We start from the raw sequence: 17125 nt of genomic DNA, 5'->3' as shown, positions 1-17125 counted from the left end.
GTACAGGTTCCGGAACTCTCGGAACCGAGGCGATGCAAAACTTTTTTTTTTTTTTTATGTGCGTATGTAACGGCTGTCGACAGTGAGAAACAACGTTACAGATATATTTGATTTGTAAATAAAACAGCCTTTTCTTATTGCACTGTATTTTATTTCTCCCAGAAGCGTTTCGCCTTTCTTACTTTAATGCATCATCAGTGTAATCTATGACATAGTTTTGTTTTCATACGTGTTATTTGTAGATTATAAAACAGTTCGCGTCTCGTTTTTTATGGAAATAAGTGATTACTTTTAGTTGACGTCTGCGTTTCTTCTCATTGGCCATACGCTGGAGGACGGTCTATACCTCTGTTTCCGGAACTAAGCATGTTTTTACGTACCGAAGCTTTTTCTTCCCGTTTTTCATTTTATTAGCCCTTATTATTGTGATGCACTATAAGTCCTCTGTCACTAGTTATAAAATCGAAAACTGTGCTTGCAAGAGGTAAGTACTGTGAGTTCACTATGTGTCTCATCCTGTTTGCTTTGTTGACTTGTTTACGTACATGTTGCTATTTTAACTAAGTATATGCTGACAACAAACGTCTATTCATTTCTGTTATGTTTAAGAGATGTTATGTAAAGAGAACCACTTGCATGAATATCAAGAGTTTAGATGGAAACCCAGTTCTAAGGAAAGAAGGGAAAGCAGAAAGGTGGAAGGAGTATATAGAGGCTCTATAAAAGGGCGATGTTGTTGACAATATTATGGAAATGGAATAGGATGTAGATGAAGATGAAATAGGAGACATGATACTGCGTCAAGAATTTGACAGAGCACTGAAAGACCTGCGTCGAAACAAGACCCCGGGAGTAGACAACATTCCATTAGAATTACTGATAGCCGTGGGAGATCCTGACAAAACTCTACCATGTGGTGAGCAACATGTATGAGACAGGCGAAATACCCTCAGACTTCAAGAAGAATATAATAATTCCAATCCCAAAGAAAGCAGGTGTTGACAGATGTGAAAGTTACCGAACTATCAGTTTCATAAGCCACGGCTGCAAAATACTAACACGAATTCTTTACAGACGAATGGAAAAACTAGTAGAAGCCGAACTAGGGGAAGATCAGTTTGGATTCCGTAGAAATATTGGAACGCGTGAGGCCATACTGACCCTACGACTTATATTAGAAAATAGATTAAGGAAAGGCAAACCTACGTTTCTAGCATTTGTAGACTTAGAGAAAGCTATTGACAATGTTGACTGGAATACTCTCTTTCAAATTCTGAAGGTGGCAGGGGTAAAATAAAGGGGGCGAAAGGCTATTTACAATTTGCACAGAAACCAGATAGCAGTTATAAGAGTCGAGGGACATGAAAGGGAAGCAGTGGTTGGGAAGGGAGTGAGACAGGATTGTAGCCTCTCCCCGATGTTATTCAATCTGTATATTGAGCAAGCAGTAAAGGAAACAAAAGAAAAATTCGGAGTAGGAGTAGGTATTGAAATTCATGGAGAAGAAATAAAAACTTTGAGGTTCGCCGATGACATTGAAATTCTGTCAGAGACAGCAAAGGACCTGGAAGAGCAGCTGAACGAGATGGACAGTGACCTGAAAGGAGGATATAAGATAAACATCAACAAAAGCAAAACGAGGATGATGGAATGTAGTCTAATTAAATCTGGTGATGCTACGGGAATTAGATTAGGAAATGAGACGCTTAGAGTAGTAAATGAGTTTTGCTATTTGGGGAGCAAAATAACTGATGATGGTCGAAGTAGAGAGGATATAAAATGTAGACTGGCAATGAAAGGAAAGCGTTTCTGAAGAAGAGAAATTTGTTAACATCGCGTATAGATTTGAGTGTCACTAAGTAGTTTCTGAAAGTATTTGTATGGAGTGTAGCCATGTATGGAAGTGAAACATGAATGATTACTAGTCTGGACAAGAAGAGAATAGAAGCTTTCGAAATGTGGTGCAATAGATGAATGATGAAGATTAGATAGGTAGATCACATAACTAATGAGGAGATATTGAATAGAATTGGGGAGAAGAGGAGTTTGTGGCACAACTTGACTAGAAGAAGGGATCGGTTGGTAGGACATGTTCTGAGGCATCAAGGGATCACCAATTTAGTACTGGAGGGCTGCCTGGAGGGTAAAAATCGTAGAGGGAGACCAGGGGATGAATACACTAAACGGATTCAGAAGGATGTAGGTTGCAGTAGATACTGGGAGATGAGGAAGCTTGCACAGGATAGAGTAGCATGAAGACCACAACAACAACAACATGTTTATATCTGTACGTGTGTGTGTGTGTGTGTGTGTGTGTGTGTGTGTGATTGAGGGAGAGATGTAGAGAGAGGGAGAGAGAGAAAGTGAGAGAGAGAGAGAAAGAGAGAGAGAGAGAAAGAGACAGTATATATGCATAGTTTTTTGTGGGGTTGTGGTGTTGGTGGTTAATCAGTGCGGTTTGTAGAATGTTGAATATGAATGTAATAGCTGTCAGATAATAGTTGAAAGTTTTGGTTTTTAGCGCCCTGGAGGCATAAAATATAGTGCAGCAAGAAAAGACAGTTTTTATTTACAAAACAAATATTTCTGTGATTGCTGCGGGGGACGGCCAAGGAAGCAAAGTCGTTTAACGTTGTAAATGTTTTGGGACTGCGACGAGACTTCACTCCTAGGATGTTAACGGTGAGAAAAGTTTCTTCGGGGAAACTCTACTTCGATAGGGGTCTGGATAGATGATTTGTACTGTTTAGAGACGCCTTTAGAGCAGTTGTGGACCTATTGTCCGGACTGTGGACAAGATTAAGTATTAATGTTACAATTGGTAGTAGGGAATTGCGTTTCCGATCTATGAAATAAAATTCATGTATGTTAAAAGGTAATTTCGACATGTTATTCTTCAATATTCATGATTCTGGGTTCAGTCGTACTATCGTCGGTTTGTGGGTCGAAGGAGTCAATGGAAACAGGACTCGTGGAAAGAACGTGCATTTCGGAACTAGCCTAATTTGGGGAAATTTTAAGAATAATTTTAACGTACAATACAACAGCTACGACCCGTTAGCCACTGGGAGAGCCACTCTTGCACAACGTGTGGTTTTACCGAGAGTAACTTACTCTTAGCTGAAGAAGCGACCCATTGTACGATATACTGTAATGACTTAGGAGAAGCCCACCTTTCGCCGATCGCAGTCAGGGGGCAACGTAAGACAGTAGTTATAATGGTTACCGTAAACTGTTAAAGGAGATGTTCCACGAGTCGCCTCACCTTTGGAGTCAGTAATCTAAAAGTCTCTGAGATTAGCCTCCAAATACCCTCGAATCATCGCATACATGTTGACAAGACAGCCCAATTGCTGCTCAAGTTCTTCAACCGTTTCAGTGGGAGTGTTTTACACTTCAATTCTGAGATGACTGCAGACAGCAAAGTCCCGAAGATTGGGGTCAGATGATCACTGAGGCCAAGGTTGTGCTCGATCAATCTACATAGGATCATACTTGTCGTCTTACATCAGCAGAAAAATATGCCTGTGACTCAACATCCATGTGTAACATTTTCCAACGTTGTGCGAAGTAATATCGCATGGGTAAAATTAAAGCCGAACTGGATGGGGATTTAGAAGAAACGTTTACAGTACACATACGTTTGTCCTTCTCTTATCGAAGATTTTAACATGTTTTAAGTTACACCTTTGACATCCACCGTGTATATACGATAACAGATTTTTTGTAGTATTTACAGATAAATAAACAATAAATTTCGTGTGGCTCGGTACAAATATTTCCATGTGGTGCTATTTCAGTGAAGCCTGTGTCAGTGTAAACTAAGGACCGTTTTATCAAAACTCAGCAATCGCCATTCCTTTCAAAATGCGTTTTTAATGCTCCTGATACTTTAATACGAGGCTCAAACAATGGCAAAAAGAAAATATTACCAAACTGAATATTTGCCGTTGTAAAATGCACTTAAATACAGCAAATTTTCACAAAACTCGGCATCTTCATTTTGCAAGATTCCACGAAATTCAACTAATCCTTCTTTTATACTGCACCGTTGAAACTCAGGAAATAAAATTTAAAAGTTAAATTTAATAACTTTTACTCTCGCATGTGTTTATTGTCAAGTAGTTGTACAACATCCTGCAAGATATACTAACTGTTTGCCAAGCGGACCTGGTCGGCCCGAACAACAATGCATATTCTTCCCTTTAATTCTCTTCCATGCCAGGCCAACGTTAGGGTTTCCTCGTACAGTATAAATATCCATGGAATGATCATGATACGCAGAACGAGAATTTTTACAGACAAAATATCTGTAGCACTTTTCGCCATCTCATCAAAAAACCATTCACTACGCACAAAATAAATAAATAAATAGAAAAATAGAAAATCAGTGCTCGAATTTTGGAGGAATAAAAGAAGCGACAGTCAAATATTTTGTTTTTTTTTTTTTGGTTTTATGTTGCACTGATTCATATTGTTGAACCTGTTCTAATTAGTTACATTACAATGACATTGATTAGGGAACTGTTTTATGAAGAAATACTTAGATACACACATAGGTTTGAGAACCTGCATAAACTGGAGGACATTATTCAGCGTGTCATGCATAAACTGTGTCTGCGTATGAACATAGCACCAATATATGTACACTTGACAGCAAAAAAGGTGGGTCACTGCCGAATGCAACCAACATAACGTAGCTGTGTTACAGGTCCTCTAAACACCAAGACCCCGTGGGGTACAGTCGTTTGACTACACACACTAGGTACCGCAAGAGACTACTAAGAGACGAAAGGTCTTTATGGCAGTCAGTCTAAGCGTCAACTAATATCGTCTTACAAAACATATTAGAAAACACGTTCTTAGCGATGAGAAACCCCATAACACTCATAAACTAACTTTAATTACAACAAGTGACATTCCAAAAATTCTGAGAAAACGGATTATTTTACATATATCGTACAGTAATCTTTAGTCAAAATTAAATACTTGAGACAATATATGAAGTTACAAAGCTGTACGGCAATTGGAAAATTAGTTTTTTGCTCTCTAAAAGGTTTTCCATCCTCGTGCTGAAGGTCGCTCAACGGCGAGTGGCTCTGGAAACTGGATATTCGACGAACCAGTAGAAAAACGCGATTAACGGCAACAAGCACTCTAAGGAAATCTCAACATTAACAGTGAATCACCAGTAATATCACTGTTCTCGTAACACATCATAAATAGCTACGTGTACACAAATTTGAACTTTAAATGACATGACCAACGTCGTCGTTCTGGACCTGGATTCAAACCCAGCACCTATAGCCATTGCCACCTAACCTAAGCTTTGTTTGAGCCTTATTGAGGCCGGATCACTAGGCACAAAGAGACGTGAAGTATAGACGTTTGCACCAGTATCAGTTATCAATTCAGATCCTGAAAATAAATGACGAAAATGTTTGTACTGAACTGGGAATCCTGTCATAAAAGTTACCGTCCTGAGAACTACCCCCAACGACGTTTAATATGGTGTCACTGACAAGGAACAAGGTATGCTCATGTTTAAAATTGAAATGCCACCATATAAAGCTTGTGACAGGGATGCGAACCCAGCACCTAATCGGATTGTTAACGAAGTACAGTCATGCTCAAAAGTATCCGAATGACCTGGATTGCATTTCGCCTGATTCCCATGCAACCCACATAACGCAGCTGTCTAGCAGGTCCTCTAATCGCTCCTTGGTACAGTCGTTTGACTATTGGAAATGGTTCCAACAAGTCACCACTAGAAAACACTGCTCTGTATCGCAATAACTCAGGATGTAAAGTAATACCACGATACTAAAAATATCAAGGAACACCTTATCACGGATAAGACTGTCCTTAAGGCTTGTAAGCTCGCATTTATTGCAATAACTGACATACCTGAAATGTTAGCACTCTCATTATTACGTCAGATAGGTAATGCACGTAGTAAGTTCGTCGTATTCATGATTTCCTCTTCAAAGTAACATTTAACACAAAATGTCATTAAAAATTTACGTTATACACGAGCAGCTAGTTGAGAATATGTATGAACTTCAAATGACACGACGAACCGCCTCGTTCTGCATATGGATTCATACGCAGGTCGTGCAAACTAAGGTTTCGTGACTGACGGAAATTAACAGTCATTCCTGACTAGGCATAAAGAGAGTGATATACCTCGATTTTAGACAGTATCAGTTAACAAATAACAACGTTAAATTACATAACGTATATATTTTTAACGGTCGCGAATTCCTACCCAGCATCTACTGTCCCTGTTAACGAACTACGAGAGATGTTAAATACTGCTTCTTCACAAGTAACTTACTTGAAATGCAGTGAGGTAAAGCTTTGTGTTGTACAGGGATTCGAACCCAGAACCTAATCGGATTGTTATCGAAGCACAATCAACTTTGACGTATCGGATTTTCTCGGCAGTAGCTAGATGTATTAAATGAAATGACGAGACGAAACATTAATTTTTCCTTTCCAGGACTCCAACCCGGCACACATCGCTGTTATATTCCAGAGAAAAGGAACGTTAAGTATGGGTTTGTTACACCAGCAGCGACATGTGAGCATGTTTGAACTAGAAATAATATGACGAAGTGTTCAGTGCTGACTGAGAATCGAACCCCAAACATATCGTTGTTAACTACACACAAAGAGACGACACTTGCAGAATTTTTCTCCACCAGCAGCTAGGAATAACATCCCTGAACTTACAGTGATCTCGCAAATAGTTCTGTGTCTCACTGGGAGTCAAAAACGTCAGATATCGTTAGTGTGGACAACGAATGAAAATGCATTAAAAATAAAAATTATTATCCATCAGTAGATAGGTGTTCTCATGCTAGAGCTTGAGAATACATAGTGAAAAGTTTAGTGCTGGGCCAGGATTCCAACACTTCATGCGCAATATGTGGAGATGTTGAGGAATGTGTAGTTTTGAACAAACAACAAGTTGTAGTCGAGCTTTATTGTCACGAAGGGATCAAATTCCGCGTTAAGGGCGGTCTGAGTTGCATTCCCAGTTCAGAACCAATTTTATCGACATATAGAAGCTCAAATAAAAGATGGAATAAGTGTCCTGTGACCATACACAGGGTTTGTTTAGTCACTAGAAATAAATAACTAGTATAAGAAAAGTTACTGGTGATAGAGTTTCTTCATGTCGCCACTCCTTACTTTATTGTGGTTCCACCTAACGTCTACTTGGTAGAGAAGGAATATCATGTTTAATGTGATTTTCAGACCACAATGCCATTACACCTTCTTCACTTGGCGTAGCCAGAAGAGAATTTTCATTTACTTGGTTGACCAAATAGCCATGAACTAGCTGCCTTGGCTACCGAGCACATACATTCGACTCTATTTTGTAATCACCGAAATAAAATAACGTAACTGCCACCTACACAGAACTGCCAACAGTGTAGGATGCAGAAATTTAAATAGGAAGTGTTCCTTTCCATTTGAGCTACTCTATTGCGCTATCTGTTTGTTGAAACCATCGTGCAGTGCAAAAGAAATGCTGTAACTGTCTGTCTCTCAGAAGTCTATATCCGGCCATATGCATTATCTCACAGCACTGTGGAATGCCGAAGTTCTAGAGGAAATTTTGTTCTCTTCCAGAGGTGCTGTAGCTATGTCACAGCCAGTAGCGTAACGGTAAGCGTCGTGCATTGTTGATAACATTTTTTTTAAACGCAATTCTGCTGTCTTCTAAAGTTATCAATTTATTGGAACTTTGAACATAATTATCTTCACTTCTCAACCCAAAATAGTGGCATGTGGAAAAAAGGCTAACTTCTGCCTCATTTTGTTCTTTTCAGGTTTAATAGACGGCCAGGCAGCAGATGTGCTCGAAGCTTTTGTATTATGTATGGGGAGAGCGCATCGTGCCAAAATAGCCAGAAAAGTATTTTCTACATTAGCTGTGGTCTGGTAGTGGCATTTTATTCTTCTTCAAACCTTGTTTGACAGCTTTAACTCAGAACAAGTTTTCTAAATGCATGTAATCAATAAACTGCATGTGCATTGTCAGACTGTTATAGATAACATCAGAGAATTCGCATATATCGTTGATGATTAATTTCTCTCTCATGTTTAGCATTGTTTTAACAACACTAAAAGAAACCTTACGAAAACTGTGCACTGTATTGTAAGAAATGAAATAAAACTACCCACGATAACCTTACGACGAAAGTCTGTTTTAACAAAACTGAGTATCTGTACGCAAGCGTGCCTCTATCTGCACGAATTAGTAAAACACTATTCACTTAGATTTCGATTGGGTCTGTGTTTAAACGGTATGCTGTGTCATACTCAACAGGTATGCAAACGTGGCATTTCATAAATAAAGTTACGAATTCCTAGAAACCCAAAATTTGCTTGTCAGCAGCGGAAAGAGGTGTTACCTGTTGTGCAGCATTGTAAGTTTTTCACCATTGCACTATGAGCTGAAAGTATTTTCTTACGATTTGCTTATCGATGTTTGATCTGACTGCTTGCAGCTCTTACACTGAAGGAATAAAAACGTTACATTCAGCGAGGCTGGAACCGCGAACCATAACAGTCGCGTTTCCACAGGTCAGCACGTCAACACAGAGCTAGCGGATAGATTTGGTTTGAGCCATCCTCTTACGAGGTCAATAGTGGCTAGAACTCGTAACCGCTATTTACAGAACGAGATTAGTTGCGATTGCCACGTTCAATTACTTTGCTGGGCTGAAAACCGTAAATTTACAATCTTCTGTTACACCTCAAGCGATAACAACTCAGGTTATTCAATGGAAATGACACGAGAAATCAAGTGAACTTTGAGGCTTAATTCCGTGCACACCAAGAAGTAACTCGTCGATCACAGAGTTGCCTAACATACCTCGCGTTGTTGCCAAATCTCATTCACATTACCAGCAGGAAGAAGACGAACCGATGTGATCCTACAGCGGGCTGGGAAGTGACCATAGCTGGCGCCTCAAAGACGCGGCTGCTACGGCCTGGAATACGTAATACGTCTGATTCGCATTTCTGTAACTAGGTTTAGGGACTGGAGCTTAGTTGCTAATAATACTCAGAACTGACTGCTACTAAGCATCATAAATCAGTAACTCTCAGAGTTGTTTTTATATTTCTTTCTTAACTGTACTCAAAACTAAGAAATTCATTCACGGACGTTTTCGTGACTCGCCGATAGTCGAGCACAACAAACAAATAAAAATAAAAAGAGAATGTGGGTGCGTGTGTGTGAGGGAGAGAGAGAGAGAGAGAGAGAGAGAGAGAGAGAGAGAGAGGGAGGGAGGGAGAGAGAGAGAGAAGAGAGGGAGGGAGAGAGAGAGAGAGAGAGAGAGAGAGAGGGTAAAAAATTGTTGTAAAGAAATTGAATACTGGTATGTAAAGAAATCTTTCATTAAAATAACTCGTTCCACATCATTACGAAATGTCGTATTCATGATCTATGGAACAAGTATTAATCTAATCTAATCTAATCATATCATATTGCTGAGTATCCATGATGAGTCATGAAGTACCGAAATTTTCGCCTATATCAGTAACTAAATCTAAACTTGAAAATACAAGACGACAGTTTTTGTAATAAACCGGGACTCCTATCAAGACCCTTTCATCCCTGTTAACTAACCATGAAAGATGTCTCACATATCTCAATTCATAAATAACGAAGTGTATATGAATTTGAAGATGAATCGCATGATGTGAAGTTCTGCGACGGGGATACGAACCCAAGACGTAATCGGATTGTTAACTAAGTAAAATCAAATGTTACGTATCGGTTTTTCTTGCCAGCTACTAGGCGTTTAATCTAAAATAAGGACACAAATTTTTGTGCCTTAGTGACAATCGAACCGCACTCCTATCGTTCTTCTTTATTGTCCACGAATATTGCTTAAGTATCAATTGCTTACTCACCAACAGTAAGATGTGTGCGTGTTTGTCCAGAAATTGTTGGCAACATGAGCAGACATTAAAAATGCACGTTAATTTTCACTAGCAAGACGGTGTGCACGTGATAGGGCTTGAAATGAAGTTATGAATATTTTTGTACTGGATCAGGATTCGGACTCGCATATTTACCTTTGGAGGAGACCTAGAGAAGACTGCAGTCTTGGGAAAAGCAATGAAATGATTGAACTATACTGTTCCGAGAGATTCAGATTCTCGAAAGAAGAGATACGAATTCGAATCACAGTCCAGCACCAAATTTTTCAACGTCTTTAGTTCAATCAAGTACAAGTAAAATAAGAACCTTGTTCCTTCAGGCGGCTATCAGTTCATCAAATAAAATAAAATTTTCTAATGTAAGTAAGTTTACTGGTGACAGTATTTCTGTTTACCCTGACCTCCACCTATTTCATTTTCCAACGTAAACCGACTCTGTCCAGTTTGGAATGAAGGAACGTGATGTTTAATGCGGATTCTGGATTATAACAACTTTCTCTTGAGGTTATCAGAGGTAAAGTAAATCTGTTTGTGCCTCTTAAAAGTAAATGCCTGAACCCACGCATTGCACTTGTGATAGTTCGTTCCACCAGACCATTGTGGCCACATTTCACAGCCCCAGGAGTGTGCTGTAATGGATGATGTGCTTAGCTTACTAAACTAGTCACGGTGGAAAAAACGCGAGTCTATTAAATGGTTAAGTAGAAGCAAGCTTCTGACGTGCAGATTATGCTATTCTCATGTCAGCAGGATGTAAAGACTCTTCTAGGCGTCATATCCTCGATTTGAAGCCATTTTGAAATTTTCACTAATTCAGGAAATTCCTTAGTTGCAGAAAATGCACTGTGAAGTGTGAAGTTACCGGATAATTCGATCATCGCCGTCATTATTACTATCATTTTCTTCATACCGCTGCTGGAACACATGTGCTTGAAGATCATTTAAGTCCTTTTGGTCATTATAGAAGTAGTTGCCCAAGAACAAGTTCTTTCCCTGTCTACGGAATCCTTTTCATGTTAATATCAAACATCAGCAATTACTCGTAGATCACATTAAAACTAAAGTAATTGATGAAGACCTTACTTGATAACGAAAACGCGCTGTCTTTCTTCATTTACTTGCGCCTAGAAATGGCTGTCGAATACTGCCAAACCAAAAGCCAAGGGATCTTACTGCCTTCCAATATACGTCGCTGTCGGTTCTTCCATATGATTTGGTCGACGTGGCCTGTTTCAAGTTGTGTATGACACAGAATGTTTAAGAAAATCAATTTTTTCCTTTGCAATAAACAGAAAGATTTTCATTCTAAGCTATCCAAGTCCAAAATTTTTGCAATATTAGTTCAAATTTAATATTCGCTTCCATAATGTAAGGAAAGTATTTCACAGTTGCAAAACCCGCATCCGACTCACTGTCCTTACACTTAGTCGCTGGCCATAAATTCTAGCTCAAAGTGACGCCAGTTTAAGTAACCTAATGTAGCGAAGACTGTTTGCCAGTGCTCTTTCTCACAGGAAAATATGCAATTCACTCATTGGGCTCCATAAGTACACTGTAACAGTAATTTCTGTGTGTATGCAATGCATACGGATTGTAGAATTTAGTGGTGCTCTCTCTTCCACTTCTGTGTACAATATACCTGACCTAAACGGGCCCATTATCATTACAGTCCCTGGGCGGTGCAACATCATATTGACAACAGTAATGTGATTATACTGACAACCTCATTGTTCGTTTTACCCGATTTTGTAATCATTTAATTAAAACAACATGACCTTCGAGTGGGATACATTTCGTCCCCCTTTTCCTTCTGTGAAATTTGTCTGTAAGCTTTTTGCCTTCGAACCAGCGAAATGCGGCAGAGTACGGCTGGTAAACGATTTACAAACCACGATTTAGTGCCGTTAACACGATTTCTTTAAACATTGGCGTAGCTGACGGAATTTAGTTTCTTCTTAAATAGTCTTATGCAGCAACGTTCACAGATATCTCAAACAGGAAAAGCTCTTTATCCAGGTACGAAGGTTGTAAAACAAACTTCCCACAGTTTGCGACTTCATTTTAATACCTCGTGGGAGCAGGTATAATATTTTGCTTTTTGAACACCGAACAATAACACACAAAGATAGTAGATGGAAGGATACAAAGTAAAAATCATACTCATGGGTGTGGATCCAGTTCATCATAAGTTCATCATAAGAAGACTAAACAAGAGGGAAACATTACGAAAGCAATGAATACGCTGGTTAGTATACATTATTTCTATAGATCTGAAGATGAAAAAGCGCAGATATGCACAGTACCCGCATCTGCACTTTAGTTTCTGTCTTAATGGCCACAATTTTTAGTTTCTTCTCTTCTGAATTATCAAATGAATTTTTTATTACGTGGTACAGAATAATTAGGTAACTGTGTTTCTTACAGCTTCCATTCGCACCAACATTTTTCTACATTCTCGTGCAATTCATGAAATTCTACTTGCACATAGATGCAATCGATTTCGAGGTGCAAAGTGTTTGTTATCTTACTTTTCGTGACAGGTTGGCAAACTTGATTTCCAAAGACTTTTTATTGTACTGAAATAATCTTTTGTAACAAAGTAACAAGGTAAGTGTTTAATTCGTATATATTTTGTGGGAAACTATAATCGTGATGAAGATTACATACCTAAATGTTTGACACAGCTGGTAGGAGAAAACGCTGCATATTAAACAAACCCCGCGCCTCCTCTCCGTATCCTCCTATGACACGAGCACAAGATTTTCCTCCTATAACGCTACAGCGCTGTTCCTAGCACAGCTGAGAATTAGCAACATCGTCACAAACATTTGGCAACACTGTGACAGTGCAGTTACTTCCGCGTATGGTTCTGAACTGATTCGCTAAATTCACTTGATATTCCCTTACCATTTGAATGACTCGTGCTATATAATCCTCACGTAAATTAAGACACTGAGACAGAAATTTCAATTTTTTGGCTTAAGAAATGCTATTCTTCACATAAGGGACAACTTTTAATATCTTTCACGATGCGTTATGAGGCTGAGCGACCAATACCAATACCAGTGTGTCCGTAGCCCCGTGGTACCGCCCGGGTCTCGTGTTCCACCGGTTAAAAAAATCGTTAGTTGTAACCGTAGTAGGGGCAGAGCGTGCGAGCTTTTTTGTGTATTATTTCATGGAGCTGCGAATTCCCAGAAAAAATTCTGTAACAAAATCGGAAGAAAACCTTTACACATCAAATCCTCTTGGCAGCTCGACTCAGTAAGTTGTGTTAATTGTCGTAGATCTCGGCTTTCTGACTGCCAAGCTGCTATACAATACAAGCGTCTCTGAAGAAATTCGAATCGACCGTCAACGATACGAAATCCAATAATGTTCTCCACTTAAGACTCCCATGCCAGGGTGATAAGTGTGAAGGAAATAAATTGATTAGCAAATCGTAAGAAAATACTTTCAGCCCATAGTGCAATGGTGAAAAACTTACAATGCTGCACAACAGGTAACGCCTCTTTCCGCTGCTGACAAGCAAATTTTGGGTTTCTAGGAATACGTAACTTTATTTATGAAATTCCACGTTAGCATACCTGTTGAGTATGACACAGCATACCGTTTAAACACAGACCCAATCGAAATCTAAGTGAACAGTGTTTTACTAATTCGTGCAGATAGAGGCACGCTTGCGTACAGATACTCAGTTTTGTTAAAACAGACTTTCGTCGTAAGGTTATCGTGGGTAGTTTTATTTCATTTCTTACAATACAGTGCACAGTTTTCGTAAGGTTTCTTTTAGTGTTGTTAAAACAATGCTAAACATGAGAGAGAAATTAATCATCAACGATATATGCGAATTCTCTGATGTTATCTATAACAGTCCGACAATGCACATGCAGTTTATTGATTACATGCATGTAGAAAACTTGTTCTGAGTCAAAGCTGTCAAACAAGGTTTGAAGAAGAATAAAATGCCACTACCAGACCACAGCTAATGTAGGAAATACTTTTCTGACTATTTTGGCACGATGCGCTCTCCCCATACATAATACAAAAGCTTCGAGCACATCTGCTGCCTGGCCGTCTATTAAACCTGAAAAGAACAAAATGAGGCAGAAGTTAGCCTTTCTTCCACATGCCACTATTTTGGGTTGAGAAGTGAAGATGATTATGTTCAAAGATACATTAAATTGATAACTTTAGAAGACAGCAGAATTGCGTTTAAAAAAAATGTAGTAGCGAATGTAATAGAACACGCGACCAGTTATCAACAGTGCACGACGCTTACCGTTACGCTACTGGCTGTGACGTAGCTACAGCACCTCTGGAAGAGAACAAAATTTCCTCCAGAACTTCGGCATTCCACAGTGCTGTGAGATAATGCATATGGCCGGATATAGACTTCTGAGAGACAGACAGTTACAGCATTTCTTTTGCACTGCACGATGGTTTCAACAAACAGATAGCGCAATAGAGTAGCTCAAATGGAAAGGAACACTTCCTATTTAAATTTCTGCATCCTACACTGTTGGCAGTTCTGTGTAGGTGGCAGTTACGTTATTTTATTTCGGTGATTACAAAATAGAGTCGAATGTATGCACTGGGTAGCCAAGGCAGCTAGTTCATGGCGATTTGGTCAACCAAGTAAATGAATGTACTGAAAATCCTGCAAACCACTACAGGGAGCCTGTGTGTCGGAATTCTCATCTTGTGTGCCGCAACGGTGTTATGACAGAGAAATGAGCCGTAGAGACCTGGGTGTGGTGGTCTGTTGGACTGATGGTAGTTTCATATGATGTTGGTCTCGGTTCGGTTCCAACTTCTGCCGATGCTTTTTTATAGGGAGAGGCAGATTCTATTCTCTTCTGGCTACGACAAGTGAAGAAGGTTGGTTGGTTGGTTTGGGGAAGGAGACCAGACAGCGAGGTCATCGGTCTCATCGGATTAGAGAAGGATGGGGAAGGAAGTCGGCCGTGCCCTTTGAAAGGAACCATCCCGGCATTTACCTGGAGCGATTTAGGGAAATCACGGAAAACGTAAATCAGGATGGCCGGGCTAAGTGAAGAAGGTGTAATGACATTGTGGTCTGAAAATCACATTAAACATGATATTCCTTCTCTACCAAGTAGACGTTAGGTGGAACCACAATAAAGTAAGGAGTGGCGACATGTAGAAACTCTATCACCAGTAACTTTTCTTATACTAGTTATTTATTTCTAGTGACTAAACAAACCCTGTGTATGGTCACAGGACACTTATCCCGTCCTTTATTTGAGCTTCTATATGTCGATAAAATTGGTTCTGAACTGGGAATGAACTCAGACCGCCCTTAACGCGGAATTTGATCCCTTCGTGATAATAAAGCTCGACTACAACTTGTTGTTTGTTCAAAACTACACATTCCTCAACATCTCCACATATTGCGCATGAATGGGTTGGAATCCTGGCCCAGCACTAAACTTTTCACTATGTATTCTCAAGCTGTAGCATGAGAGCACCTATCTGCTGGTGGATAAAATTTTTTATTTTTAATGCATTTTCATACGTTGTCAACACTAACGATACCTGACGTTTTTGTGTCCCAGTGAGACACAGAACTATTTACGAGATCACTGTAAGTTCAGGGATGTTATTCCGAGCTGCTGGTGGAGAAAAATTCTGTAAGTGTCGTCTCTTTGTGTGTAGTTAACAACGATATGTTTGGGGTTCGATTCTCAGTCAGCACTGAACACTTCGTCATATTATTTCTAGTTAAAACATGCTCACATGTCGCTGCTGGTGTAACAAACCCATACTTAACGTTCCTTTTCTCTGGAATATAACAGCGATATGTGCCGGGTTGGAGTCCTGGAAAGGAAAAATTAATGTTTCGTCTCATCATTTCATTTAATACATCTAGCTACTGCCGAGAAAATCCGATATGTCAAAGTTGATTGTGCTTCGATAACAATCCGATTAGATTCTGGGTTGGAATCCCTGTCCAACACAAAGCTTTACCTCACTGCATTTCAAGTAAATTACTTGTGAAGAAGCAGTATTTAACATCTCTCGTAGTTCGTTAACAGGGACAATAGATGCTGGGTAGGAATTCGCGACCGTTAAAAATGTTACATTATGTAACTTAAAGTTGATATTTGCTAACTGATACTGTCCAAAAATGAGGTATATCACTCTCTTTATGCCTAGTCTGGAATGACTGTTAATTTCCGTCAGTCACGAAATCTTAGTTTGCACGACCTGGGTATGAATCCATATGCAGAACGAGGCGGTTCGTCGTGTCATTTGAAGTTCATACATATTCTCAACTAGCTGCTCGTGAATAACATAATTTTTTAATGACATTTTGTGTTAAATAACAAGTATGGTATGTTACTTTGAAGAGGAAATTGTGGTGTCACCGCCAGACCACATTTGCTAGGTGGTAGCCTTTAAATCGGCCGCGGTCCGTTAGTATACGTCGGACCCGCGTGTCGCCACTATCAGTGATTGCAGACCGAGCGCCGCCACACGGCAGGTCTAGAGAGACTTCCTAGCACTCGCCCCAGTTGTACAACCGACTTTGCTAGCGATGGTTCACTGACAAAATACGCTCTCATTTGCCGAGACGATAGTTACCATAGCCTTCAGCTACGTCATTTGCTACGACCTAGCAAGGCGCCACGTTCAGTTACAATTGATATTGTAAATAATGTACAGACAAGAGCTACGTTCAACATTAATGGATTAAAGTTAAGTATTCCACCAGCTACATCCTTTTTTTTTTCTAGTCTAAATTCCTTGTCCTGTTCCAGACCTCACGCCAGCCTGCGTGAGCTTAAACGCGTGCCTTTCGGCTTCCTCTATGCATACGGGTTGGCTCTCCTGCCAATCTACAACAGAAATCATGAATACGACGAACTTACTACGTGCATTACCTATCTGACGTAATAATGAGAGTGCTAAGATTTCAGGTATGTCAGTTATTGCAATAAATGCGAGCTTACAAGCCTTAAGGACAGTCTTATCCGTGATGAGGTGTTCCTTGATATTTTTAGTATCGTTGTATTACTTTACATCCTGAGTTATTGCGATACAGAGCAGTGTTTTCTAGTGGTGACTTGTTGGAACCATTTTCAATAGTCAAACGACTACCAAGGAGCGATTAGAGGACCTGCTAGACAGCTGC

This window comes from Schistocerca serialis, chromosome 4, assembly GCF_023864345.2.
Source record: "Schistocerca serialis cubense isolate TAMUIC-IGC-003099 chromosome 4, iqSchSeri2.2, whole genome shotgun sequence".
Lineage (NCBI taxonomy): Eukaryota > Metazoa > Arthropoda > Insecta > Orthoptera > Acrididae > Schistocerca > Schistocerca serialis.
This window is presented reverse-complemented; position numbering follows the sequence as displayed.